Source organism: Pelophylax lessonae (assembly GCF_965119305.1).
Source record: "Pelophylax lessonae genome assembly, chromosome: 4".
Classification (NCBI taxonomy): domain Eukaryota; kingdom Metazoa; phylum Chordata; class Amphibia; order Anura; family Ranidae; genus Pelophylax; species Pelophylax lessonae.
Window position 1 is genome coordinate 362,539,897 of NC_138771.1, and position 27,039 is coordinate 362,566,935.

The window sequence follows — 27,039 nt, forward strand, 5'->3', positions numbered from 1 at the left end:
CAGTGGTCAGTGCACTGGTTAAGTAGGTCAGTGTAGTGGTTAGGTAAGTCAGTGCAGTGGTCAGTGTAGTGGTTAGGCCCCTTTCACACATACGGTCCATTCAGTTCATCAGCTCAGTCACGTCAAAATGTATCAGTTTTTCATCCGTTTTTCGTCAGTTATCATCCGTTTTTCGTCAGTTGTCATCAGTTTTTTGTCAGTTGTCATCCGTTTTTTTACCAATTTTTCATCCGTTTTTCGTCAGTCGTCATCCTTTTTTCATCCGTTGTCATCAGTTGTCATCCATTTTTCGTCCGTTGTCATCCGTTTTTCATCAGTTGTTATCCGTCTTTCAATTAGTTTTCGTCAGTTGTCATCTGTTGTCATCCGTTTTCATCAGTTGTCATCCGTTTTCATCCATTTTTCGTTAGTTGTCATCCGTTTTTCGTCAGTTGTCATCCGTTTTTCGTCCTTTTTTCATCCGTTTTCCTCAGTTGTCATCTGTTGTCATCCGTTTTTCATCCGTTTTTAGTCAGTTTTTCATCTGTTGTCATCCGTTTTCATCAGTTGTCATCAGTTTTCATCCATTTTTCGTCAGTTGTCATCCGTTTTTCATCAGTTGTCATCCATTTTTCATCCGTTTTTCCTCAGTTGTCATCTGTTGTCATCCGTTTTTCATCCGTTTTTCGTCAGCTGTCATCCGTTTTTCATCCGTTTTTCCTCAGTTGTCATCTGTTGTCATCCGTTTTTCATCCGTTTTTAGTCAGTTTTTCATCTGTTGTCATCCGTTTTCATCCGTTTTCATCCGTTTTTCGTCAGTTGTCATCCGTTTTCGTCAGTTGTCATCCGTTTTTCATCCATTTTTCCTCAGTTGTCATCTGTTGTCATCCGTTTTTCATCCGTTTTTAGTCAGTTTTTCATCCGTTGTCATCCGTTTTTCATCCGTTTTTATCCGTTTTTCGTCCGATCCATTTTTTTGACGGATGAAAAATAGGGTATTTATCCATTCAAAAAAATGGACATTGACGGAAGCGGATGAAAACGGATGTTAACTGATGATCATCCTTTGTCATCTATTTTTACATAGAGATACATTGATGTCCATTTTTCATCCGTCAACGGATGGATGAAAAACGGACAGCATGTGTGAAAGGGGCCTAAAGTAGGTCAGTGTAGTGGTTAGTGTAATGGTTGGGTAGATCAGTGTAGTGGTTAGGTAGGTCAGTGTAGTGGTTAGGCTGGTCAGTGTAGTGGTTAGTTAGGTCAGTGTAGTGGTTAGGTAGGTTACTAAAGTGGTTAGTGTATTGGTTAGGTAGGTCAGTGTAAAGGTTAGTGTAGTGGTTAAGTAGGTCAGTATAATGGTTAGGGTGGTTAAGTAGGTAACTGTAGTGGTTAGATTATTTTATTTTGGCTGACCCAACACACACCTAAAAAGAGAGAGTGTATGGAAGGATATGCAATGTATGGAGGGATATGCAGTGTACGGAGGGAAATACAGTGTATAGAGTGATATACAGTGTACAGAGGGAAATACAGTGTATAGAGTGATATGAAGTGGGCAGCCCAACACGCGCCTCATAAAAGTTCAAGTCTCCAACAACCCTAAAGCTGGTCCAACACACACCAAAAATATAAAAATACTTGCCTCCAACCTCCCCTATAGCCAGTCCACAGCATGCCTAAGAAAAGTACCAGCCTCCAACCTCCACCTATAGCTGGTCCAACAAATGCCGGAAAACAAGTAGCAGCCTGAAAACCTCTTCTTTAGCTTATCCAACACTAACCTAAAAAGAAAGATACTGGCCTCCAACCTCCCCTATAGCCAGTCCAGCACACGCCCAATAAAAATTCAAGCCTCCAACCTCCATATACTGTAGCAGGTCCAACACAAACCTACAATATAAAAAAATACTGGCCTCCAACCTCCCCTATTGCAAGTCCAACACACACCTTAGAAAAGTATCAGCCTCCAACCTCTTCTTTTGGCCAATTTCACACTGACCTAAAATTAAAAATACTGGCCTCCAACCACCCCTATAGCCAGTCCAACACACGGCACCAACCTCTTCTTTTAGCCGATCCAACACACACCTAGAAAGAAAAATATTGGCCCCCAACAAACCCTATAGCCAGTCAAACAAACGCCTAATAACACGCCTAAACACTAATATTGTAGTGGTCAGTGTAGTGGTTAGATAGGACAGTGTAGTGTAGAGGTCAGTGTAGCGGTTAGATAGGACAGTGTACTGTAGAGGTCAGTGTAGTGGCTAAGTAGGTCAGTATAGAGGCCAGGTAGGTCAGTGTAGTGGTCAGGTAGGTCAGTGTAGCAGTTAGATTAGTGTAGTGGTGGGGGAGGTTAGTGTAGTGGTCAGTGTAATGATTAGGTAGGTCAGTGCAGTGGTCAGTGCACTGGTTAAGTAGGTCAGTGTAGTGGTTAGGTAAGTCAGTGCAGTGGTCAGTGTAGTGGTTAGGCCCCTTTCACACATACGGTCCATTCAGTTCATCAGTTCAGTCACGTCAAAATGTATCAGTTTTTCATCCGTTTTTCGTCAGTTGTCATCGGCTTTTCGTCAGTTGTCATCAGTTTTTTGTCAGTTGTCATCCGTTTTTTTACCCATTTTTCATCCATTTTTCGTCAGTCGTCATCCTTTTTTCATCCGTTTTCATCCGTTGTCATCCATTTTTCGTCAGTTGTCATCTGTTGTCATCCGTTGTCATCCGTTTTTCATCCATTTTTCATCCGTTTTTCCTCAGTTGTTATCTGTTGTCATCCGTTTTTAGTCAGTTTTTCATCTGTTGTCATCCGTTTTCATCAGTTGTCATCCATTTTCATCCGTTTTTTCGTCAGCTGTCATCCGTTTTTCGTCAGTTGTCATCAGTTTTTTGTCAGTTGTCATCCGTTTTTTACCCATTTTTCATCCGTTTTTCGTCAGTCGTCATCCTTTTTTCATCCGTTGTCATCCGTTTTCATCCGTTTTCATCCATTTTTCGTCAGTTGTCATCCGTCTTTCAATTATTTTTCGTCAGTTGTCATCCGTTTTCATCCATTTTTCGTCAGTTGTCATCCGTTTTCCGTCAGTTGTCATCCGTTTTTCATCCTTTTTCATCCGTTTTTCCTCAGTCATCATCTGTTGTCATCCGTTTTTCATCCGTTTTTAGTCAGTTTTTCATCTGTTGTCATCCGTTTTCATCAGTTGTCATCAGTTTTCATCTATTTTTTGTCAGTTGTCATGCGTTTTTCGTCAGTTGTCATCCGTTTTTCATCCTTTTTTCATCCGTTTTTCCTCAGTTGTCATCTGTTGTCATCCGTTTTTAGTCAGTTTTTCATCTGTTGTCATCCGTTTTCATCAGTTGTCATCCGTTTTCATCCACTTTCGTCAGTTGTCATCCGTTTTTCGTCAGTTGTCATCCGTTTTTCGTCAGTTGTCATCCGTTTTTCATCCTTTTTTCATCCGTTTTTCCTCAGTTGTCATCTGTTGTCATCCGTTTTTCATCCATTTTTAGTCAGTTTTTCATCCGTTGTCATCCATTTTTCATCCGTTTTTATCCGTTTTTCGTCCGATCCATTTTTTTGACGGATGAAAAATAGGGTATTTATCCATTCAAAAAAATGGACATTGACGGAAGCGGATGAAAACAAATGTTAACTGATGATCATCCTTTGTCATCTATTTTTACATAGAGATACATTGATGTCCATTTTTCATCCGTCAACGGATGGATGAAAAACGGACAGCATGTGTGAAAGGGGCCTAAAGTAGGTCAGTGTAGTGGTTAGTGTAATGGTTGGGTAGATCAGTGTAGTGGTTAGGTAGGTCAGTGTAGTGGTTAGGCTGGTCAGTGTAGTGGTTAGTTAGGTCAGTGTAGTGGTTAGGTAGGTTACTAAAGTGGTTAGTGTATTGGTTAGGTAGGTCAGTGTAAAGGTTAGTGTAGGGGCTAAGTAGGTCAGTATAATGGTTAGGGTGGTTAAGTAGGTAACTGTAGTGGTTAGATTATTTTCTTTTGGCTGACCCAACACACACCTAAAAAGAGAGAGTGTATGGAAGGATATGCAATGTATGGAGGGATATGCAGTGTACGGAGGGAAATACAGTGTATAGAGTGATATGCAGTGGGCAGCCCAACACGCGCCTCGTAAAAGTTCAAGTCTCCAACAACCCTAAAGCTGGTCCAACACACACCAAAAATATAAAAATACTTGCCTCCAACCTCCCCTATAGCCAGTCCACAGCATGCCTAAGAAAAGTACCAGCCTCCAACCTCCACCTATAGCTGGTCCAACAAATGCCTGAAAACAAGTAGCAGCCTCCAACCTCTTCTTTAACTTATCCAACACTAACCTAAAAAGAAAGATACTGGCCTCCAACCTCCCCTATAGCCAGTCCAGCACACGCCCAATAAAAATTCAAGCCTCCAACCTCCATATACTGTAGCAGGTCCAACACAAACCTACAATATAAAAAAATACTGGCCTCCAACCTCCCCTATAGCAAGTCCAACACACACCTTAGAAAAGTATCAGCCTCCAACCTCTTCTTTTGGCCAATTTTACACTGACCTAAAATTAAAAATACTGGCCTCCAACCTCCCCTATAGCCAGTCCAACACACGGCACCAACCTCTTCTTTTGGCCAATCCAACACACACCTAGAAAGAAAAATATTGGCCTCCGACCTCCCCTAGAGCCAGTCCAACAAACGCCTAATAACACGCCTAAACACTAATATTGTAGTGGTCAGTGTAGTGGTTAGTATGCTCAGTGTAGTGGTCAGGTAGATTAGTGTAGTGGTTAGGTAGGTCAGTGTAGTGGTTAGGTAGGTCAGTGTAGTGGTTAGGTAGGTCAGTGTAGCAGTTAGATTAGTGTAGTGGTGGGGGAGGTTAATGTAGTGGTCAGTTTAATGATTAGGTAGGTCAGTGCAGTGGTTAAGTAGGTCAGTGTAGTTGTTAGATAAGTCAGTGCAGTGGTTAGATAAGTCAGTGCAGTGGTAAGTGTAATGGTTAGGCCCCTTTCAAACATACGGTCCGTTCAGTTCATCAGTTCAATCACGTCAAAATGTATCCGTTTTTCATTTGTTTTTCATCCATTTTTCATCTGTTTTTCGTCAGTTGTCATCCATGTTTCGTCAGTTGTCATCCGTTTTCGTCAGTTGTCATCCGTTTTTTGTCAGTTGTCATCCGTTTTTGTCAGTTGTCATCCGTTTTTTGTCAGTTGTCATCCGTTTTTTGTCAGTTGTCATCCGCTTTTCATCTGTTTTTTACCCATTTTTCATCATCTGTCATCCGTTTTTCATCCATTTACCATCCATTTTTCGTCAGTTGTCATCAGTTTTCGTCAGTTGTCATCCATTTTCCATCCATTTTTCGTCAGTTGTCATCCGATTTTCATCCGTTTTTATCCGTTTTTTTGTCGGATGAAAAAAAGGGTATTTATCCATTAAAAAAATGGACATTGACGGAAGCGGATGAAAACGGATGTTAACAGATGATCATCCTTTGTCATCCATTTTTACATAGAGATACATTGATGTCCATTTTTCATCTGTCAACGGATGGATGAAAAATGGACAGCATGTGTGAAAGGGGCCTAAAGTAGGTCAGTGTAGTGGTCAGTGTAATGGTTGGGTAGATCAGTGTAGTGGTTAGGTAGGTCAGTGTAGTGGTTAGGCTGGTCAGTGTAGTGGTTAAGTAGCTCAGTGTAGTGGTTAGTTAGGTCAGTGTAGTGGTTAGGTAGGTTACTATAGTGGTTAGTGTATTGGTTAGGTAGGTCAGTATAAGGGTTAGGGTGGTTAAGTAGGTAACTGTAGTGGTTAGATTATTTTCTTTTGGCTGATCCAACACACACCTAAAAAAGAGAGAGTGTATGGAAGGATATGCAGTGTATGGAGGGATATTCAGTGTATGGAGGGATATTCAGTGTATAGAGGGATATTCAGTGTATGGAGGGATATGCAATGTATGGAGGGATATGAAATGTATGGAGGGATATGCAGTGTACAGAGGGAAATACAGTGTATAGAGTGATATGCAGTGGGCAGCCCAACACGCACCTCGTAAAAGTTCAAGTCTCCAACAACCCTAAAGCTGGTCCAACACACACCAAAAATATAAAAATACTTGCCTCCAACCTCCCCTATAGCCATTCCACAGCATGCCTAAGCAAAGTACCAGCCTCCAACCTCCACCTATAGCTGGTCCAACAAATGCCTGAAAACAAGTAGCAGCCTCCAACCTCTTCTTTAGCTTATCCAACACTAACCTAAAAAGAAAGATACTGGCCTCCAACCTCCCCTATAGCCAGTCCAACACACGCCTAATAAAAATTCAAGCCTCCAACCTCCATATACTGTAGCATGTCCAACACACACCTAAAATATAATAAAATACTGGCCTCCAACCTCCCCTATAGCCAGTCCAACACATGGCACCAACCTCTTCTTTTGGCCAATCCAACACACACCTAGAAAGAAAAATATTGGCCTCCAACCTCCCCTAGAGCCAGTCCAACAAACGCCTAATAACACGCCTAAACACTAATATTGTAGTGGTCAGTGTAGTGGTTAGTATGCTCAGTGTAGTGGTCAGGTAGGTCAGTGTAGTGGTTAGGTAGGTCAGTGTAGTGGTTAGGTAGGTCAGTGTAATGGTTTGATAGGTCAATGTAGTGGAAAGTGTAGTGTAGAGGTTAGTGTAGTGGTTAGGTAGGTGAGTGTAGTTGTTTGGGTGGTTAGTGTAGTGGTTAGGCAAGTCAGCGTAGTGGTAAGATTGGACAGTGTAGTGGTCAGGTAGGTCCGTGTAGTGGTTTGATAGATCGGTATAGTGGTTAGCTAGGACAGTGTAGTGTAGAGGTCAGTGTAGCGGTTAGATAGGACAGTGTAGTGTAGAGGTCAGTGTAGTGGCTAAGTAGGTCAGTATAGAGGCCAGGTAGGTCAGTGTAGTGGTCAGGTAGGTCAGTGTAGCAGTTAGATTAGTGTAGTGGTGGGGGAGGTTAGTGTAGTGGTCAGTGTAATGATTAGGTAGGTCAGTGCAGTGGTCAGTGCACTGGTTAAGTAGGTCAGTGTAGTGGTTAGGTAAGTCAGTGCAGTGGTCAGTGTAGTGGTTAGGCCCCTTTCACACATACGGTCCATTCAGTTCATCAGCTCAGTCACGTCAAAATGTATCAGTTTTTCATCCGTTTTTCGTCAGTTGTCATCCGTTTTTCGTCAGTTGTCATCAGTTTTTTGTCAGTTGTCATCCGTTTTTTTACCCATTTTTCATCCGTTTTTCGTCAGTCGTCATCCTTTTTTCATCCGTTGTCATCCGTTGTCATCCATTTTTCGTCAGTTGTCATCCGTTTTTCGTCAGTTGTCATCTGTCTTTCAATTATTTTTCGTCAGTTGTCATCTGTTGTCATCCGTTTTCATCAGTTGTCATCCGTTTTCATCCATTTTTCGTTAGTTGTCATCCGTTTTTCATCAGTTGTCATCCGTTTTTCATCCTTTTTTCATCCGTTTTTCCTCAGTTGTCATCTGTTGTCATCCGTTTTTCATCAGTTGTCATCTGTTTTCATCCATTTTTCGTCAGTTGTCATCCGTTTTTCGTCAGTTGTCATCCATTTTTCATCCGTTTTTCCTCAGTTGTCATCTGTTGTCATCCGTTTTTCATACGTTTTTAGTCAGTTTTTCATCCATTGTCATCCGTTTTTCATCCGTTTTTCGTCAGTTGTCATCCGTTTTTCATCCTTTTTTCATCCGTTTTTCCTCAGTTGTCATCTGTTGTCATCCATTTTTCATCCATTTTTAGTCAGTTTTTCATCTGTTGTCATCCGTTTTCATCAGTTGTCATCCGTTTTCATTCATTTTTCGTCAGTTGTCATCCGTTTTTCGTCAGTTGTCATCCGTTTTTCATGCATTTTTCCTCAGTTGTCATCTGTTGTCATCCGTTTTTCATCCGTTTTTAGTCAGTTTTTCATCCGTTGTCATCCGTTTTTCATCCGTTTTTATCCATTTTTCGTCCGATCCATTTTTTTGACGGATGAAAAATAGGGTATTTATCCATTCAAAAAAATGGACATTGACGGAAGCGGATGAAAACGGATGTTAACTGATGATCATCCTTTGTCATCTATTTTTACATAGAGATACATTGATGTCCATTTTTTATCCGTCAACGGATGGATGAAAAACGGACAGCATGTGTGAAAGGGGCCTAAAGTAGGTCAGTGTAGTGGTTAGTGTAATGGTTGGGTAGATCAGTGTAGTGGTTAGGTAGGTCAGTGTAGTGGTTAGGCTGGTCAGTGTAGTGGTTAGTTAGGTCAGTGTAGTGGTTAGGTAGATTACTAAAGTGGTTAGTGTATTGGTTAGGTAGGTCAGTGTAAAGGTTAGTGTAGGGGCTAAGTAGGTCAGTATAATGGTTAGGGTGGTTAAGTAGGTAACTGTAGTGGTTAGATTATTTTCTTTTGGCTGACCCAACACACACCTAAAAAGAGAGAGTGTATGGAAGGATATGCAATGTATGGAGGGATATGCAGTGTACGGAGGGAAATACAGTGTATAGAGTGATATGCAGTGGGCAGCCCAACACGCGCCTCGTAAAAGTTCAAGTCTCCAACAACCCTAAAGCTGGTCCAACACACACCAAAAATATAAAAATACTTGCCTCCAACCTCCCCTATAGCCAGTCCACAGCATGCCTAAGAAAAGTACCAGCCTCCAACCTCCACCTATAGCTGGTCCAACAAATGCCTGAAAACAAGTAGCAGCCTCCAACCTCTTCTTTAACTTATCCAACACTAACCTAAAAAGAAAGATACTGGCCTCCAACCTCCCCTATAGCCAGTCCAGCACACGCCCAATAAAAATTCAAGCCTCCAACCTCCATATACTGTAGCAGGTCCAACACAAACCTACAATATAAAAAAATACTGGCCTCCAACCTCCCCTATAGCAAGTCCAACACACACCTTAGAAAAGTATCAGCCTCCAACCTCTTCTTTTGGCCAATTTTACACTGACCTAAAATTAAAAATACTGGCCTCCAACCTCCCCTATAGCCAGTCCAACACACGGCACCAACCTCTTCTTTTGGCCAATCCAACACACACCTAGAAAGAAAAATATTGGCCTCTGACCTCCCCTAGAGCCAGTCCAACAAACGCCTAATAACACGCCTAAACACTAATATTGTAGTGGTCAGTGTAGTGGTTAGTATGCTCAGTGTAGTGGTCAGGTAGATTAGTGTAGTGGTTAGGTAGGTCAGTGTAGTGGTTAGGTAGGTCAGTGTAGTGGTTAGGTAGGTCAGTGTAGCAGTTAGATTAGTGTAGTGGTGGGGGAGGTTAATGTAGTGGTCAGTTTAATGATTAGGTAGGTCAGTGCAGTGGTTAAGTAGGTCAGTGTAGTGGTTAGATAAGTCAGTGCAGTGGTTAGATAAGTCAGTGCAGTGGTAAGTGTAATGGTTAGGCCCCTTTCAAACATACGGTCCGTTCAGTTCATCAGTTCAATCACGTCAAAATGTATCCGTTTTTCATTTGTTTTTCATCCATTTTTCATCTGTTTTTCGTCAGTTGTCATCCATGTTTCGTCAGTTGTCATCCGTTTTTGTCAGTTGTCATCCGTTTTTTGTCAGTTGTCATCCGTTTTTGTCAGTTGTCATCCGTTTTTGTCAGTTGTCATCCGCTTTTCATCTGTTTTTTACCCATTTTTCATCATCTGTCATCCGTTTTTCATCCATTTACCATCCATTTTTCGTCAGTTGTCATCAGTTTTCGTCAGTTGTCATCCATTTTCCATCCATTTTTCGTCAGTTGTCATCCGATTTTCATCCGTTTTTATCCGTTTTTTTGTCGGATGAAAAAAAATGGATTTTTGTAAAATCTTACCGTAAAATCCTTTTCTCTTAGCTCATCGACAGACGTAGTCCTCGGTGATACACCACCTTCGGGTTATGTTACCTCCGCAGGAGCAGGACTAGACAGGAAATTAAAAAGCTCTGGCCACACCCTAGGGGCAGTCCCAGAGGGTATATCCTCTCTCTCTCTGCCTCAGCAAATCAGTTATGTGAAAAAGCAGTGCTTAGAGAATTTAACCCAACCCAACTCCAAAACAGAGGGGCGGGGACTACGTCTGTCGATGAGCTAAGAGAAAAGGATTTTACGGTAAGATTTTACAAAAATCCATTTTTCTCTAGCGCTCATCGACAGACGTAGTCCTCGGTGATACACCACCTTCGGGACGTCCCAGAGCAGTATCACAACTGAGGGGTGGGAAAATGGAAATCAAATCCCAATCTAGAAGGCCCAACCGGTGCCAACTAGAAGTTTACAATGCTCATCCTTAATGATGAGACTCAACCAAAAAAAGAGAAAACAATTTTTTTTTTTTTTTTTTTTCAAACAGAAAAAAACCCTCGAGGTAGACCACCGGTCTCCTCAAATTGCGGCCTGCAAAACCTTGCGGCCAAATGAGGCATCCGCCGATGCCGTCACATCAATTTTATAGAATTTTGTAAAGGTATGTACCGACGACCAGGTGGCCGCCTTACATACCTGGACCACTGACGCCTGATGGCGAAAGGCCCAGGAAGTACTGAGCGCTCGAGTGGAGTGCGCCCTAACAGGGAACGGAGGACTCTGACCCTTAATAGAATAAGCCTGTACCACCGTTTGTCTAATCCATTTGGCAATGGTCACGGCAGATGAAGGCAAACCCTTTCTGGGGCCATCCGTGATCACAAAAAGTGAATCCGTCTTACGGAATGATTCCGTAGCTTTCAGGTATACCCTGATTGCCCGAACCACATCTAAGGAATGCAACGCATGTTCCCGATGATGCTTGGGCTGAGGACACAAGGAAGGTAGTACAATATCTTCATTCAGATGAAAATCTGAAACCACCTTGGGAAGAAAAGATGGCTTAGGATGAAGTACTACCTTATCCCTATGAATCACTAGGTATGGTGACTGGCATGATAATGCAGCCAGTTCTGACACCCTGCGAGCAGAAGTAATGGCCACCAAGAAGGCCACCTTCTGGGATAGAGTAAGCAAGGGAATCTCCCTGATGTTTTCAAAGGGAGGTTTCTGTAGAACCGACAAAACCAAATTAAGATCCCAGGGCGGTAAGGGCGCGCGGACTGGAGGAGCCAGGTGCCGCACCCCCTGGATGAAATTCCGCACCAAGGATTTGGTAGCTAAAGGCTTCTGAAAGAAGATTGCTAATGCTGAAACTTGACCCTTGATGGTGCTCAAGGCTAGCTTCTGCTCAACCCCTTGTTGCAAAAAGGCCAATATTCGAGTCACCGAATAGGTACGTGGAGGAAATCCTAAAGATTCGCACCACGCAATATAAGTCTTCCATGTGTGATAATAGACTTTGCTGGAAGTCGCTTTCCTTGCTTTAATAAGGGTAGGAATGACTGAAGTTGACAAACCTCTGTCCTTCAGTACTTGGGTCTCAATGGCCAGGCCATTAAAACCAGCGACTGTAAAGCACGAAGGTAAATTGGTCCTTGAGACCACAGACACTCCCTGAGACGAAGTTCCCATGGAACGTCTGCGACTAACATGTCCAAGTCGGCCAGGCCGGCTTGAGGAGGCCAGCCTAGAATTTCTAGGACCACTGGCGCTGATTGGATCTGAACCAGGCGTCCCTAGAGCTATCTGGCCCCGACCATCCGAGAAAGTCTGGTCGTTTTCTGTTCCCACACATTTATCAGATACCTGATAGTTATCAGGAAAGGTGATCTTTTCTGGTTGAACCTCAGGGACCGAAGTCACCCGACTAGAGGCTACTTGGCCTATCTGGTCAACCAGATCCGATTCCTGTGAGGTATCGGGACTAATCTTAGGAAAAGGTAAAGGAAAAGATCTTTTCAGGGAACGGTAACTACCGCTTCCTGTGGTACTTAAATGTTGGAAGGGAAGAATCGCACCGGTAGTAGTGGTTGATGCTCGATCTAATGTCCTGAATACCGGTGAAAACGTCCCCCCACCCTGAAACCGGGTGGAGGCGCACCTTCAGGCTGTGTACTCCTTTGCTTCGGGTTTGGCTGGGTTGGTCCCCTTCTTGAACCCTCCTGGAGGAGTCTTGCCTTTCCCGCTAGTACCAGCCGGGCGCCCTTTATGGGCGGTAAAGAAAGGTCCTCGCTTGTTGCGAGGTCCCTTAGCTTTTGCAGCCTGTGGCAAAAAAGTGCTCTTGCCCCCAGTGGCATCCTTAATGATTTCATCTAGGTTGGCTCCAAATAGACGATTCCCCTGAAAAGGGAGATTGGTCAAGGTCTTTTTGGAACCTAGGTCAGCTGACCAGCATTTTAACCACAGCACACGTCTGAGGATCACTGCTAACTTAGATGCATGCCCTAATAGGGGAGTAGTGTCCAAGGCTGCGTCACAGATAAACCGTAGCCCTTGTATGATCTGTTCCATCAAATCAGATGTCTCCTGGGGAATATCTTTTCCCCTAAGATCTTGGCGTACCATTTTCGCCCATTCCGTAAGTGTCTGGGAAACTAGACCAATAACGATTACTGGTCTAAATGCTGACCCTATCAGAGAAAAGATAGTGCGGGACTCTGCTTCTATCTTTCGATCCACCGGATCCTTAAAGGACGAAGTGTCCTCCACTGGAATAACCGTGGCTTTATTCAGCCTGGAAATAGGCGGATCCACGACTGGTGGTACCGTCCATTTCTTAATGATGGATTCCTCAAACGGATAGCGTCTAGCAATACGCTTGGAAATAGTAAAGGTACGTTTAGAATGCTCCCATTCTCCTTTAATCTGATTACCAAAACATTTAGGTACAGGAAAAGCCTTCGCCGTCTTGATGGGCTTATTAGTCCCAAAAGGCCTCTCTGTTTCAGTTGCCTCTGCCGGTAAAGCCTCAAGTTTTAAGGTTTCTTGCACTGCCACAACTAGTGCGTCCACCAATGCTTCTTCCTGAATTATAGCAAGAGAAGAAGCGTCCTCCTCACTGTCTGAGGGGGCTTTACCTGGGATAACAGCCCTTGCAGAGGAACCTGCAACTGCCGTGACCATCTCTGAATCTGAGTCAGAGGTGTCAGATGGTATAGGGGTAGGCGGGGGTCGCTTCCTTGACCCCCGTCCCTGACAGGCCGCCTCCACCCGAGCCACCATAGACTCCAAAATTGCTGTAAATGACTCTATACTCTGTGCACCGGCGGGTCCCGAGGCCCCCTCGAGGGAAACAGGTGGGGGAATATGTGTGGCAGGGTCCATAATAACTCCAGTTACTTCCTGGATAATATAATTCAAAAGTAAAGAAAAAAAAAAACTTTTTTTTTTTTTTTTTTTCTTTTCTGACCCCCAGCGCCACAAAAAAACCCCTTAGTGTTACCTGCTTAGGGATCCCTATCGATCGAGAGAGAGAGAGATAGACCCCCAGGCTCACCACTTGATGCTCAGAGTTAAACTGCAACAGCTTACAGCGCTGTCTTGACAAACAGGAAGTCTTTTGGCTGGCTGCCCAGGAAGAAAGGAGGCGGCTCCGCCCCTCTGCACGCCTTCCGGCGCCTCCCCCAAGCTCCACGAGGTGTAGGATCACCTCAAACATGGCCGCCCCCATGCTGGAGACACGAGGCTACGCCAAAATGGCGGCTCGTGCGATCCAGCAAAAAAAATGGCGGCGGCCTAAACTGAATAGCGGTGTGCTGCAGGGCACACAACACTCTCTCTGCATGGGGATATGGCGTGGTTGGCGGTACCGGCCCTGGCGGACCGCGTGGCCGTTCGGGAGGCCTGCTAAATAGCTGGAGATCTGATTTGGAAGGCAGTCTACATGTCCGTGGCTTCTGACTGGTAGGTAGCTTATACTTAACCCATAAGATTCCCAGAATGCCACAGATTACATCTTTAAAACATGTATACAATAGATTGTTAGCTCCCAAGCCAAGCCTCCTGGCTTTTGCACACATAAATCACACTCAAAGTAGGAGGATTTGTGACATGTTATAGGATAGAAAGGACTCTTTCTTACCATACAGAGAGGGGCCCGCGTTCACCACAAAACCCGTCAGGGAAAAAGGGGGAACATACTACTCACCATACCGGAACCAGGCGGGCACCAACTCCTGACAGTACCCCTCTCCACCGGGGCAGGAGGGCTGTCGACCGATACGGACGCCGTGACTCATGGTCTTTGGCGTTTCGGCGAGACGTTTAACTCGCGTGGACAGTCCTTTAATGGGACTTTGTCGCGGCCGACCCAGCGTGGAGCTATGGCCTGCACGCGCTCGTAGGCTGAACTGGGGTGACCACCGGATCTCAACATCCAGCCCGTCGCCCAGTTCAGCTTTCTTGCTTGAAGATCTCACAGGAACACTGGAGAAAAAAGCTGTCTAAAAAAATCCTTTAAGAAAAAATTCTTGCCAGGACCTAAGATCCCAGCAAGGTGTCTAGGTCCTTACTCCTAACTAGACAGAAAATAACTGATTTGCTGAGGCAGAGAGAGAGAGGATATACCCTCTGGGACTGCCCCTAGGGTGTGGCCAGAGCTTTTTAATTTCCTGTCTAGTCCTGCTCCTGCGGAGGTAACATAACCCGAAGGTGGTGTATCACCGAGGACTACGTCTGTCGATGAGCGCTAGAGAAAAGGGTATTTATCCATTAAAAAAATGGACATTGACGGAAGCGGATGAAAACGGATGTTAACAGATGATCATCCTTTGTCATCCATTTTTACATAGAGATACATTGATGTCCATTTTTCATCTGTCAACGGATGGATGAAAAATGGACAGCATGTGTGAAAGGGGCCTAAAGTAGGTCAGTGTAGTGGTCAGTGTAATGGTTGGGTAGATCAGTGTAGTGGTTAGGTAGGTCAGTGTAATGGTTTGATAGGTCAATGTAGTGGAAAGTGTAGTGTAGAGGTTAGTGTAGTGGTTAGGTAGGTGAGTGTAGTTGTTTGGGTGGTTAGTGTAGTGGTTAGGCAAGTCAGCGTAGTGGTAAGATTGGACAGTGTAGTGGTCAGGTAGGTCCGTGTAGTGGTTTGATAGATCGGTATAGTGGTTAGATAGGACAGTGTAGTGTAGAGGTCAGTGTAGCGGTTAGATAGGACAGTGTAGTGTAGAGGTCAGTGTAGTGGCTAAGTAGGTCAGTATAGAGGCCAGGTAGGTCAGTGTAGTGGTCAGGTAGGTCAGTGTAGCAGTTAGATTATTGTAGTGGTGGGGGAGGTTAGTGTAGTGGTCAGTGTAATGATTAGGTAGGTCAGTGCAGTGGTCAGTGCACTGGTTAAGTAGGTCAGTGTAGTGGTTAGGTAAGTCAGTGCAGTGGTCAGTGTAGTGGTTAGGCCCCTTTCACACATACGGTCCATTCAGTTCATCAGCTCAGTCACGTCAAAATGTATCAGTTTTTCATCCGTTTTTCATCAGTTGTCATCCGTTTTTCGTCAGTTGTCATCAGTTTTTTGTCAGTAGTCATCCGTTTTTTTACCCATTTTTCATCCGTTTTTCATCAGTCGTCATCCTTTTTTCATCCGTTGTCATCCGTTGTCATCCATTTGTCGTCAGTTGTCATCCGTTTTTCGTCAGTTGTCATCTGTCTTTCAATTATTTTTCGTCAGTTGTCATCTGTTGTCATCCGTTTTCATCAGTTGTCATCCGTTTTCATCCATTTTTCGTTAGTTGTCATCCGTTTTTCATCAGTTGTCATCCGTTTTTCATCCTTTTTTCATCCGTTTTTCCTCAGTTGTCATCTGTTGTCATCCGTTTTTCATCAGTTGTCATCTGTTTTCATCCATTTTTCGTCAGTTGTCATCCGTTTTTCGTCAGTTGTCATCCATTTTTCATCTGTTTTTCCTCAGTTGTCATCTGTTGTCATCCGTTTTTCATACGTTTTTAGTCAGTTTTTCATCCATTGTCATCCGTTTTTCATCCGTTTTTCGTCAGTTGTCATCCGTTTTTCATCCTTTTTTCATCCGTTTTTCCTCAGTTGTCATCTGTTGTCATCCATTTTTCATCCATTTTTAGTCAGTTTTTCATCTGTTGTCATCCATTTTCATCAGTTGTCATCCGTTTTCATTCATTTTTCGTCAGTTGTCATCCGTTTTTCGTCAGTTGTCATCCGTTTTTCATGCATTTTTCCTCAGTTGTCATCTGTTGTCATCCGTTTTTCATCCGTTTTTAGTCAGTTTTTCATCTGTTGTCATCCGTTTTTCATCCGTTTTTATCCATTTTTCGTCCGATCCATTTTTTTGACGGATGAAAAATAGGGTATTTATCCATTCAAAAAAATGGACATTGACGGAAGCGGATGAAAATGGATGTTAACTGATGATCATCCTTTGTCATCTATTTTTACATAGAGATACATTGATGTCCATTTTTTATCCGTCAACGGATGGATGAAAAACGGACAGCATGTGTGAAAGGGGCCTAAAGTAGGTCAGTGTAGTGGTTAGTGTAATGGTTGGGTAGATCAGTGTAGTGGTTAGGTAGGTCAGTGTAGTGGTTAGGCTGGTCAGTGTAGTGGTTAGGCTGGTCAGTGTAGTGGTTAGGTAGATTACTAAAGTGGTTAGTGTATTGGTTAGGTAGGTCAGTGTAAAGGTTAGTGTAGGGGCTAAGTAGGTCAGTATAATGGTTAGGGTGGTTAAGTAGGTAACTGTAGTGGTTAGATTATTTTCTTTTGGCTGACCCAACACACACCTAAAAAGAGAGAGTGTATGGAAGGATATGCAATGTATGGAGGGATATGCAGTGTACGGAGGGAAATACAGTGTATAAAGTGATATGCAGTGGGCAGCCCAACACGCGCCTCGTAAAAGTTCAAGTCTCCAACAACCCTAAAGCTGGTCCAACACACACCAAAAATATAAAAATACTTGCCTCCAACCTCCCCTATAGCCAGTCCACAGCATGCCTAAGAAAAGTACCAGCCTCCAACCTCCACCTATAGCTGGTCCAACAAATGCCTGAAAACAAGTAGCAGCCTCCAACCTCTTCTTTAACTTATCCAACACTAACCTAAAAAGAAAGATACTGGCCTCCAACCTCCCCTATAGCCAGTCCAGCACACGCCCAATAAAAATTCAAGCCTCCAACCTCCATATACTGTAGCAGGTCCAACACAAACCTACAATATAAAAAATACTGGCCTCCAACCTACCCTATAGCAAGTCCAACACACACCTTAGAAAAGTATCAGCCTCCAACCTCTTCTTTTGGCCAATTTTACACTGACCTAAAATTAAAAATACTGGCCTCCAACCTCCCCTATAGCCAGTCCAACACAAGGCACCAACCTCTTCTTTTGGCCAATCCAACACACACCTAGAAAGAAAAATATTGGCCTCCGACCTCCCCTAGAGCCAGTCCAACAAACGCCTAATAACACGCCTAAACACTAATATTGTAGTGGTCAGTGTAGTGGTTAGTATGCTCAGTGTAGTGGTCAGGTAGGTCAGTGTAGTGGTTAGGTAGGTCAGTGTAGTGGTTAGGTAGGTCAGTGTAATGGTTTGATAGGTCAGTGTAGTGGAAAGTGTAGTGTAGAGGTTAGTGTAGTGGTTAGGTAGGTGAGTGTAGTTGTTTGGGTGGTTAGTGTAGTGGTTAGGCAAGTCAGCGTAGTGGTAAGATTGGACAGTGTAGTGGTCAGGTAGGTCCGTGTAGTGGTTTGATAGATCGGTATAGTGGTTAGATAGGACAGTGTAGTGTAGAGGTCAGTGTAGCGGTTAGATAGGACAGTGTAGTGTAGAGGTCAGTGTAGTGGCTAAGTAGGTCAGTATAGAGGCCAGGTAGGTCAGTGTAGTGGTCAGGTAGGTCAGTGTAGCAGTTAGATTAGTGTAGTGGTGGGGGAGGTTAGTGTAGTGGTCAGTGTAATGATTAGGTAGGTCAGTGCAGTGGTCAGTGCACTGGTTAAGTAGGTCAGTGTAGTGGTTAGGTAAGTCAGTGCAGTGGTCAGTGTAGTGGTTAGGCCCCTTTCACACATACGGTCCATTCAGTTCATCAGCTCAGTCACGTCAAAATGTATCAGTTTTTCATCCGTTTTTCGTCAGTTATCATCCGTTTTTCGTCAGTTGTCATCAGTTTTTTGTCAGTTGTCATCCGTTTTTTTTACCAATTTTTCATCCGTTTTTCGTCAGTCGTCATCCTTTTTTCATCCGTTGTCATCAGTTGTCATCCATTTTTCGTCCGTTGTCATCCGTTTTTCATCAGTTGTTATCCGTCTTTCAATTAGTTTTCGTCAGTTGTCATCTGTTGTCATCCGTTTTCATCAGTTGTCATCCGTTTTCATCCATTTTTCGTTAGTTGTCATCCGTTTTTCGTCAGTTGTCATCCGTTTTTCATCCTTTTTTCATCCGTTTTCCTCAGTTGTCATCTGTTGTCATCCGTTTTTCATCCGTTTTTAGTCAGTTTTTCATCTGTTGTCATCCGTTTTCATCAGTTGTCATCAGTTTTCATCCATTTTTCGTCAGTTGTCATCCGTTTTTCATCAGTTGTCATCCATTTTTCATCCGTTTTTCCTCAGTTGTCATCTGTTGTCATCCGTTTTTCATCCGTTTTTCGTCAGCTGTCATCCGTTTTTCATCCGTTTTTCCTCAGTTGTCATCTGTTGTCATCCGTTTTTCATCCGTTTTTAGTCAGTTTTTCATCTGTTGTCATCCGTTTTCATCCGTTTTTCGTCAGTTGTCATCCGTTTTTCGTCAGTTGTCATCCGTTTTTCATCCATTTTTCCTCAGTTGTCATCTGTTGTCATCCGTTTTTCATCCGTTTTTAGTCAGTTTTTCATCCGTTGTCATCCGTTTTTCATCCGTTTTTATCCGTTTTTCGTCCGATCCATTTTTTTGACGGATGAAAAATAGGGTATTTATCCATTCAAAAAAATGGACATTGACGGAAGCGGATGAAAACGGATGTTAACTGATGATCATCCTTTGTCATCTATTTTTACATAGAGATACATTGATGTCCATTTTTCATCCGTCAACGGATGGATGAAAAACGGACAGCATGTGTGAAAGGGGCCTAAAGTAGGTCAGTGTAGTGGTTAGTGTAATGGTTGGGTAGATCAGTGTAGTGGTTAGGTAGGTCAGTGTAGTGGTTAGGCTGGTCAGTGTAGTGGTTAGTTAGGTCAGTGTAGTGGTTAGGTAGGTTACTAAAGTGGTTAGTGTATTGGTTAGGTAGGTCAGTGTAAAGGTTAGTGTAGTGGTTAAGTAGGTCAGTATAATGGTTAGGGTGGTTAAGTAGGTAACTGTAGTGGTTAGATTATTTTATTTTGGCTGACCCAACACACACCTAAAAAGAGAGAGTGTATGGAAGGATATGCAATGTATGGAGGGATATGCAGTGTACGGAGGGAAATACAGTGTATAGAGTGATATACAGTGTACAGAGGGAAATACAGTGTATAGAGTGATATGAAGTGGGCAGCCCAACACGCGCCTCATAAAAGTTCAAGTCTCCAACAACCCTAAAGCTGGTCCAACACACACCAAAAATATAAAAATACTTGCCTCCAACCTCCCCTATAGCCAGTCCACAGCATGCCTAAGAAAAGTACCAGCCTCCAACCTCCACCTATAGCTGGTCCAACAAATGCCGGAAAACAAGTAGCAGCCTGAAAACCTCTTCTTTAGCTTATCCAACACTAACCTAAAAAGAAAGATACTGGCCTCCAACCTCCCCTATAGCCAGTCCAGCACACGCCCAATAAAAATTCAAGCCTCCAACCTCCATATACTGTAGCAGGTCCAACACAAACCTACAATATAAAAAAATACTGGCCTCCAACCTCCCCTATTGCAAGTCCAACACACACCTTAGAAAAGTATCAGCCTCCAACCTCTTCTTTTGGCCAATTTCACACTGACCTAAAATTAAAAATACTGGCCTCCAACCACCCCTATAGCCAGTCCAACACACGGCACCAACCTCTTCTTTTAGCCGATCCAACACACACCTAGAAAGAAAAATATTGGCCCCCAACAAACCCTATAGCCAGTCAAACAAACGCCTAATAACACGCCTAAACACTAATATTGTAGTGGTCAGTGTAGTGGTTAGATAGGACAGTGTAGTGTAGAGGTCAGTGTAGCGGTTAGATAGGACAGTGTACCGTAGAGGTCAGTGTAGTGGCTAAGTAGGTCAGTATAGAGGCCAGGTAGGTCAGTGTAGTGGTCAGGTAGGTCAGTGTAGCAGTTAGATTAGTGTAGTGGTGGGGGAGGTTAGTGTAGTGGTCAGTGTAATGATTAGGTAGGTCAGTGCAGTGGTCAGTGCACTGGTTAAGTAGGTCAGTGTAGTGGTTAGGTAAGTCAGTGCAGTGGTCAGTGTAGTGGTTAGGCCCCTTTCACACATACGGTCCATTCAGTTCATCAGTTCAGTCACGTCAAAATGTATCAGTTTTTCATCCGTTTTTCGTCAGTTGTCATCGGCTTTTCGTCAGTTGTCATCAGTTTTTTGTCAGTTGTCATCCGTTTTTTTACCCATTTTTCATCCATTTTTCGTCAGTCGTCATCCTTTTTTCATCCGTTTTCATCCGTTGTCATCCATTTTTCGTCAGTTGTCATCTGTTGTCATCCGTTGTCATCCGTTTTTCATCCATTTTTCATCCGTTTTTCCTCAGTTGTTATCTGTTGTCATCCGTTTTTAGTCAGTTTTTCATCTGTTGTCATCCGTTTTCATCAGTTGTCATCCATTTTCATCCGTTTTTTCGTCAGCTGTCATCCGTTTTTCGTCAGTTGTCATCAGTTTTTTGTCAGTTGTCATCCGTTTTTTACCCATTTTTCATCCGTTTTTCGTCAGTCGTCATCCTTTTTTCATCCGTTGTCATCCGTTTTCATCCATTTTTCGTCAGTTGTCATCCGTCTTTCAATTATTTTTCGTCAGTTGTCATCCGTTTTCATCCATTTTTCGTCAGTTGTCATCCGTTTTCCGTCAGTTGTCATCCGTTTTTCATCCTTTTTCATCCGTTTTTCCTCAGTCATCATCTGTTGTCATCCGTTTTTCATCCGTTTTTAGTCAGTTTTTCATCTGTTGTCATCCGTTTTCATCAGTTGTCATCAGTTTTCATCTATTTTTTGTCAGTTGTCATGCGTTTTTCGTCAGTTGTCATCCGTTTTTCATCCTTTTTTCATCCGTTTTTCCTCAGTTGTCATCTGTTGTCATCCGTTTTTAGTCAGTTTTTCATCTGTTGTCATCCGTTTTCATCAGTTGTCATCCGTTTTCATCCACTTTCGTCAGTTGTCATCCGTTTTTCGTCAGTTGTCATCCGTTTTTCGTCAGTTGTCATCCGTTTTTCATCCTTTTTTCATCCGTTTTTCCTCAGTTGTCATCTGTTGTCATCCGTTTTTCATCCATTTTTAGTCAGTTTTTCATCCGTTGTCATCCATTTTTCATCCGTTTTTATCCGTTTTTCGTCCGATCCATTTTTTTGACGGATGAAAAATAGGGTATTTATCCATTCAAAAAAATGGACATTGACGGAAGCGGATGAAAACAAATGTTAACTGATGATCATCCTTTGTCATCTATTTTTACATAGAGATACATTGATGTCCATTTTTCATCCGTCAACGGATGGATGAAAAACGGACAGCATGTGTGAAAGGGGCCTAAAGTAGGTCAGTGTAGTGGTTAGTGTAATGGTTGGGTAGATCAGTGTAGTGGTTAGGTAGGTCAGTGTAGTGGTTAGTTAGGTCAGTGTAGTGGTTAGGTAGGTTACTAAAGTGGTTAGTGTATTGGTTAGGTAGGTCAGTGTAAAGGTTAGTGTAGGGGCTAAGTAGGTCAGTATAATGGTTAGGGTGGTTAAGTAGGTAACTGTAGTGGTTAGATTATTTTCTTTTGGCTGACCCAACACACACCTAAAAAGAGAGAGTGTATGGAAGGATATGCAATGTATGGAGGGATATGCAGTGTACGGAGGGAAATACAGTGTATAGAGTGATATGCAGTGGGCAGCCCAACACGCGCCTCATAAAAGTTCAAGTCTCCAACAACCCTAAAGCTGGTCCAACACACACCAAAAATATAAAAATACTTGCCTCCAACCTCCCCTATAGCCAGTCCACAGCATGCCTAAGAAAAGTACCAGCCTCCAACCTCCACCTATAGCTGGTCCAACAAATGCCTGAAAACAAGTAGCAGCCTCCAACCTCTTCTTTAGCTTATCCAACACTAACCTAAAAAGAAAGATACTGGCCTCCAACCTCCCCTATAGCCAGTCCAGCACACACCCAATAAAAATTCAAGCCTCCAACCTCCATATACTGTAGCAGGTCCAACACAAACCTACAATATAAAAAAATACTGGCCTCCAACCTCCCCTATAGCAAGTCCAACACACACCTTAGAAAAGTATCAGCCTCCAACCTCTTCTTTTGGCCAATTTTACACTGACCTAAAATTAAAAATACTGGCCTCCAACCTCCCCTATAGCCAGTCCAACACACAGCACCAACCTCTTCTTTTGGCCAATCCAACACACACCTAGAATGAAAAATATTGGCCTCCGACCTCCCCTAGAGCCAGTCCAACAAACGCCTAATAACACGCCTAAACACTAATATTGTAGTGGTCAGTGTAGTGGTTAGTATGCTCAGTGTAGTGGTCAGGTAGGTTAGTGTAGTGGTTAGGTAGGTCAGTGTAGTGGTTAGGTAGGTCAGTGTAGTGGTTAGGTAGGTCAGTGTAGTGGTTAGGTAGGTCAGTGTAGCAGTTAGATTAGTGTAGTGGTGGGGGAGGTTAATGTAGTGGTCAGCTTAATGATTAGGTAGGTCAGTGCAGTGGTCAGTGCACTGGTTAAGTAGGTCAGTGTAGTGGTTAGATAAGTCAGTGCAGTGGTTAGATAAGTCAGTGCAGTGGTAAGTGTAATGGTTAGGCCCCTTTCAAACATACAGTCCGTTCAGTTCATCAGTTCAGTCACGTCAAAATGTATCCGTTTTTCATTTGTTTTTCATCCATTTTTCATCTGTTTTTCGTCAGTTGTCATCCGTTTTTCGTCAGTTGTCATCCGTTTTTTGTCAGTTGTCATCCGCTTTTCATCTGTTTTTTTACCCATTTTTCATCATCTGTCATCCGTTTTTCATCCATTTACCATCCATTTTTCGTCAGTTGTCATCAGTTTTCGTCAGTTGTCATCCATTTTCATCAGTTGTCATCCATTTTCCATCCATTTTTCGTCAGTTGTCATCCGATTTTCATCCGTTTTTATGTCGGATGAAAAATAGGGTATTTATCCATTTAAAAAATGGACATTGACGGAAGCGGATGAAAACGGATGTTAACAGATGATCATCCTTTGTCATCCATTTTTACATAGAGATACATTGATGTCCATTTTTCATCTGTCAACAGGTGGATGAAAAACGGACAGCATGTGTGAAAGGGGCCTAAAGTAGGTCAGTGTAGTGGTCAGTGTAATGGTTGGGTAGATCAGTGTAGTGGTTAGGTAGGTCAGTGTAGGGGTTAGGCTGGTCAGTGCAGTGGTTAAGTAGCTCAGTGTAGTGGTTAGTTAGGTCAGTGTAGTGGTTAGGTAGGTTACTATAGTGGTTAGTGTATTGGTTAGGTAGGTCAGTATAATGGTTAGGTTGGTTAAGTAGGTAACTGTAGTGGTTAGATTATTTTCTTTTGGCTGATCCAACACACACCTAAAAAAGAGAGAGTGTATGGAAGGATATGCAGTGTATGGAGGGATATGCAGTGTATGGAGGGATATTCAGTGTATGGAGGGATATTCAGTGTATGGAGGGATATTCAGTGTATGGAGGGATATGCAATGTATGGAGGGATATGAAATGTATGGAGGGATATGCAGTGTACAGAGGGAAATACAGTGTATAGAGTGATATGCAGTGGGCAGCCCAACACGCACCTCGTAAAAGTTCAAGTCTCCAACAACCCTAAAGCTGGTCCAACACACACCAAAAATATAAAAATACTTGCCTCCAACCTCCCCTATAGCCAGTCCACAGCATGCCTAAGCAAAGTACCAGCCTCCAACCTCCACCTATAGCTGGTCCAACAAATGCCTGAAAACAAGTAGCAGCCTCCAACCTCTTCTTTAGCTTATCCAACACTAACCTAAAAAGAAAGATACTGGCCTCCAACCTCCCCTATAGCCAGTCCAACACACGCCTAATAAAAATTCAAGCCTCCAACCTCCATATACTGTAGCATGTCCAACACACACCTAAAATATAATAAAATACTGGCCTCACACCTCCCCTATAGCCAGTCCAACACACGGCACCAACCTCTTCTTTTGGCCAATCCAACACACACCTAGAAAGAAAAATATTGGCCTCCGACCTCCCCTAGAGCCAGTCCAACAAACGCCTAATAACACGCCTAAACACTAATATTGTAGTGGTCAGTGTAGTGGTTATTATGCTCAGTGTAGTGGTCAGGTAGGTCAGTGTAGTGGTTAGGTAGGTCAGTGTAGTGGTTAGGTAGGTCAGTGTAATGGTTTGATAGGTCAGTGTAGTGGTAAGTGTAGTGTAGAGGTTAGTGTAGTGGTTAGGTAGGTGAGTGTAGTTGTTTGGGTGGTTAGTGTAGTGGTTAGGCAAGTCAGCGTAGTGGTAAGATTGGACAGTGTAGTGGTCAGGTAGGTCCGTGTAGTGGTTTGATAGATCGGTATAGTGGTTAGATAGGACAGTGTAGTGTAGAGGTCAGTGTAGCGGTTATATAGGACAGTGTAGTGTAGAGGTCAGTGTAGTGGCTAAGTAGGTCAGTATAGAGGCCAGGTAGGTCAGTGTAGTGGTCAGGTAGGTCAGTGTAGCAGTTAGATTAGTGTAGTGGTGGGGGAGGTTAGTGTAGTGGTCAGTGTAATGATTAGGTAGGTCAGTGCAGTGGTCAGTGCACTGGTTAAGTAGGTCAGTGTAGTGGTTAGGTAAGTCAGTGCAGTGGTCAGTGTAGTGGTTAGGCCCCTTTCACACATACGGTCCATTCAGTTCATCAGCTCAGTCACGTCAAAATGTATCAGTTTTTCATCCGTTTTTCGTCAGTTGTCATCAGTTTTTTGTCAGTTGTCATCCGTTTTTTTACCCATTTTTCATCCGTTTTTCGTCAGTCGTCATCCTTTTTTCATCCGTCTTTCAATTATTTTTCGTCAGTTGTCATCCGTCTTTCAATTATTTTTCGTCAGTTGTCATCTGTTGTCATCCGTTTTCATCAGTTGTCATCCGTTTTCATCCATTTTTTGTTAGTTGTCATCCGTTTTTCGTCAGTTGTCATCCGTTTTTCATCCTTTTTCATCCGTTTTTCCTCAGTTGTCATCTGTTGTCATCCGTTTTCATCCGTTTTTAGTCAGTTTTTCATCTGTTGTCATCCGTTTTCATCAGTTGTCATCCGTTTTCATCCATTTTTCGTCAGTTGTCATCCGTTTTTCGTCAGTTGCCATGCATTTTTCATCCGTTTTTCCTCAGTTGTCATCTGTTGTCATCTGTTTTTCATACATTTTTAGTCAGTTTTTCATCCGTTGTCATCCGTTTTTCGTCAGTTGTCATCCGTTTTTCATCCTTTTTTCATCCATTTTTCCTCAGTTGTCATCTGTTGTCATCCGTTTTTAGTCAGTTTTTCATCTGTTGTCATCCGTTTTCATCCGTTTTTCGTCAGTTGTCATCCGTTTTTCATGCATTTTTCCTCAGTTGTCATCCGTTTTTCATCCGTTTTTAGTCAGTTTTTCATCCGTTGTCATCCGTTTTTCGTCCGATCCATTTGTTTGACGGATGAAAAATAGGGTATTTATCCATTCAAAAAAATGGACATTGACGGAAGCGGATGAAAACGGATGTTAACTGATGATCATCCTTTGTCATCTATTTTTACATAGAGATACATTGATGTCCATTTTTTATCCGTCAACGGATGGATGAAAAACGGACAGCATGTGTGAAAGGGGCCTAAATTAGGTCAGTGTAGTGGTTAGTGTAATGGTTGGGTAGATCAGTGTAGTGGTTAGGTAGGTCAGTGTACTGGTTAGGCTGGTCAGTGTAGTGGTTAGGTAGGTTACTAAAGTGGTTAGTGTATTGGTTAGGTAGGTCAGTGTAAAGGTTAGTGTAGTGGTTAAGTAGGTCAGTATAATGGTTAGGGTGGTTAAGTAGGTAACTGTAGTGGTTAGATTATTTTCTTTTGGCTGACCCAACACACACCTAAAAAGAGAGAGTGTATGGAAGGATATGCAATGTATGGAGGGATATGCAGTGTACGGAGGGAAATACAGTGTATAGAGTGATATACAGTGTACAGAGGGAAATACAGTGTATAGAGTGATATGCAGTGGGCAGCCCAACACGCGCCTCATAAAAGTTCAAGTCTCCAACAACCCTAAAGCTGGTCCAACACACACCAAAAATATAAAAATACTTGCCTCCAACCTCCCCTATAGCCAGTCCACAGCATGCCTAAGAAAAGTACCAGCCTCCAACCTCCACCTATAGCTGGTCCAACAAATGCCTGAAAACAAGTAGCAGCCTGAAAACCTCTTCTTTAGCTTATCCAACACTAACCTAAAAAGAAAGATACTGGCCTCCAACCTCCCCTATAGCCAGTCCAGCACACGCCCAATAAAAATTCAAGCCTCCAACCTCCATATACTGTAGCAGGTCCAACACAAACCTACAATATAAAAAATACTGGCCTCCAACCTCCCCTATTGCAAGTCCAACACACACCTTAGAAAAGTATCAGCCTCCAACCTCTTCTTTTGGCCAATTTTACACTGACCTAAAATAAAAATACTGGCCTCCAACCACCCCTATAGCCAGTCCAACACACGGCACCAACCTCTTCTTTTAGCCGATCTAACACACACCTAGAAAGAAAAATATTGGCCCCCAACCTCCCCTATAGCCAGTCAAACAAACGCCTAATAACACGCCTAAACACTAATATTGTAGTGGTCAGTGTAGTGGTTAGATAGGACAGTGTAGTGTAGAGGTCAGTGTAGTGGTTAGATAGGACAAGGTAGTGTAGAGGTCAGTGTAGTGGCTAAGTAGGTCAGTATAGAGGCCAGGTAGGTCAGTGTAGTGGTCAGGTAGGTCAGTGTAGCAGTTAGATTAGTGTAGTGGTGGGGGAGGTTAGTGTAGTGGTCAGTGTAATGATTAGGTAGGTCAGTGCAGTGGTCAGTGCACTGGTTAAGTAGGTCAG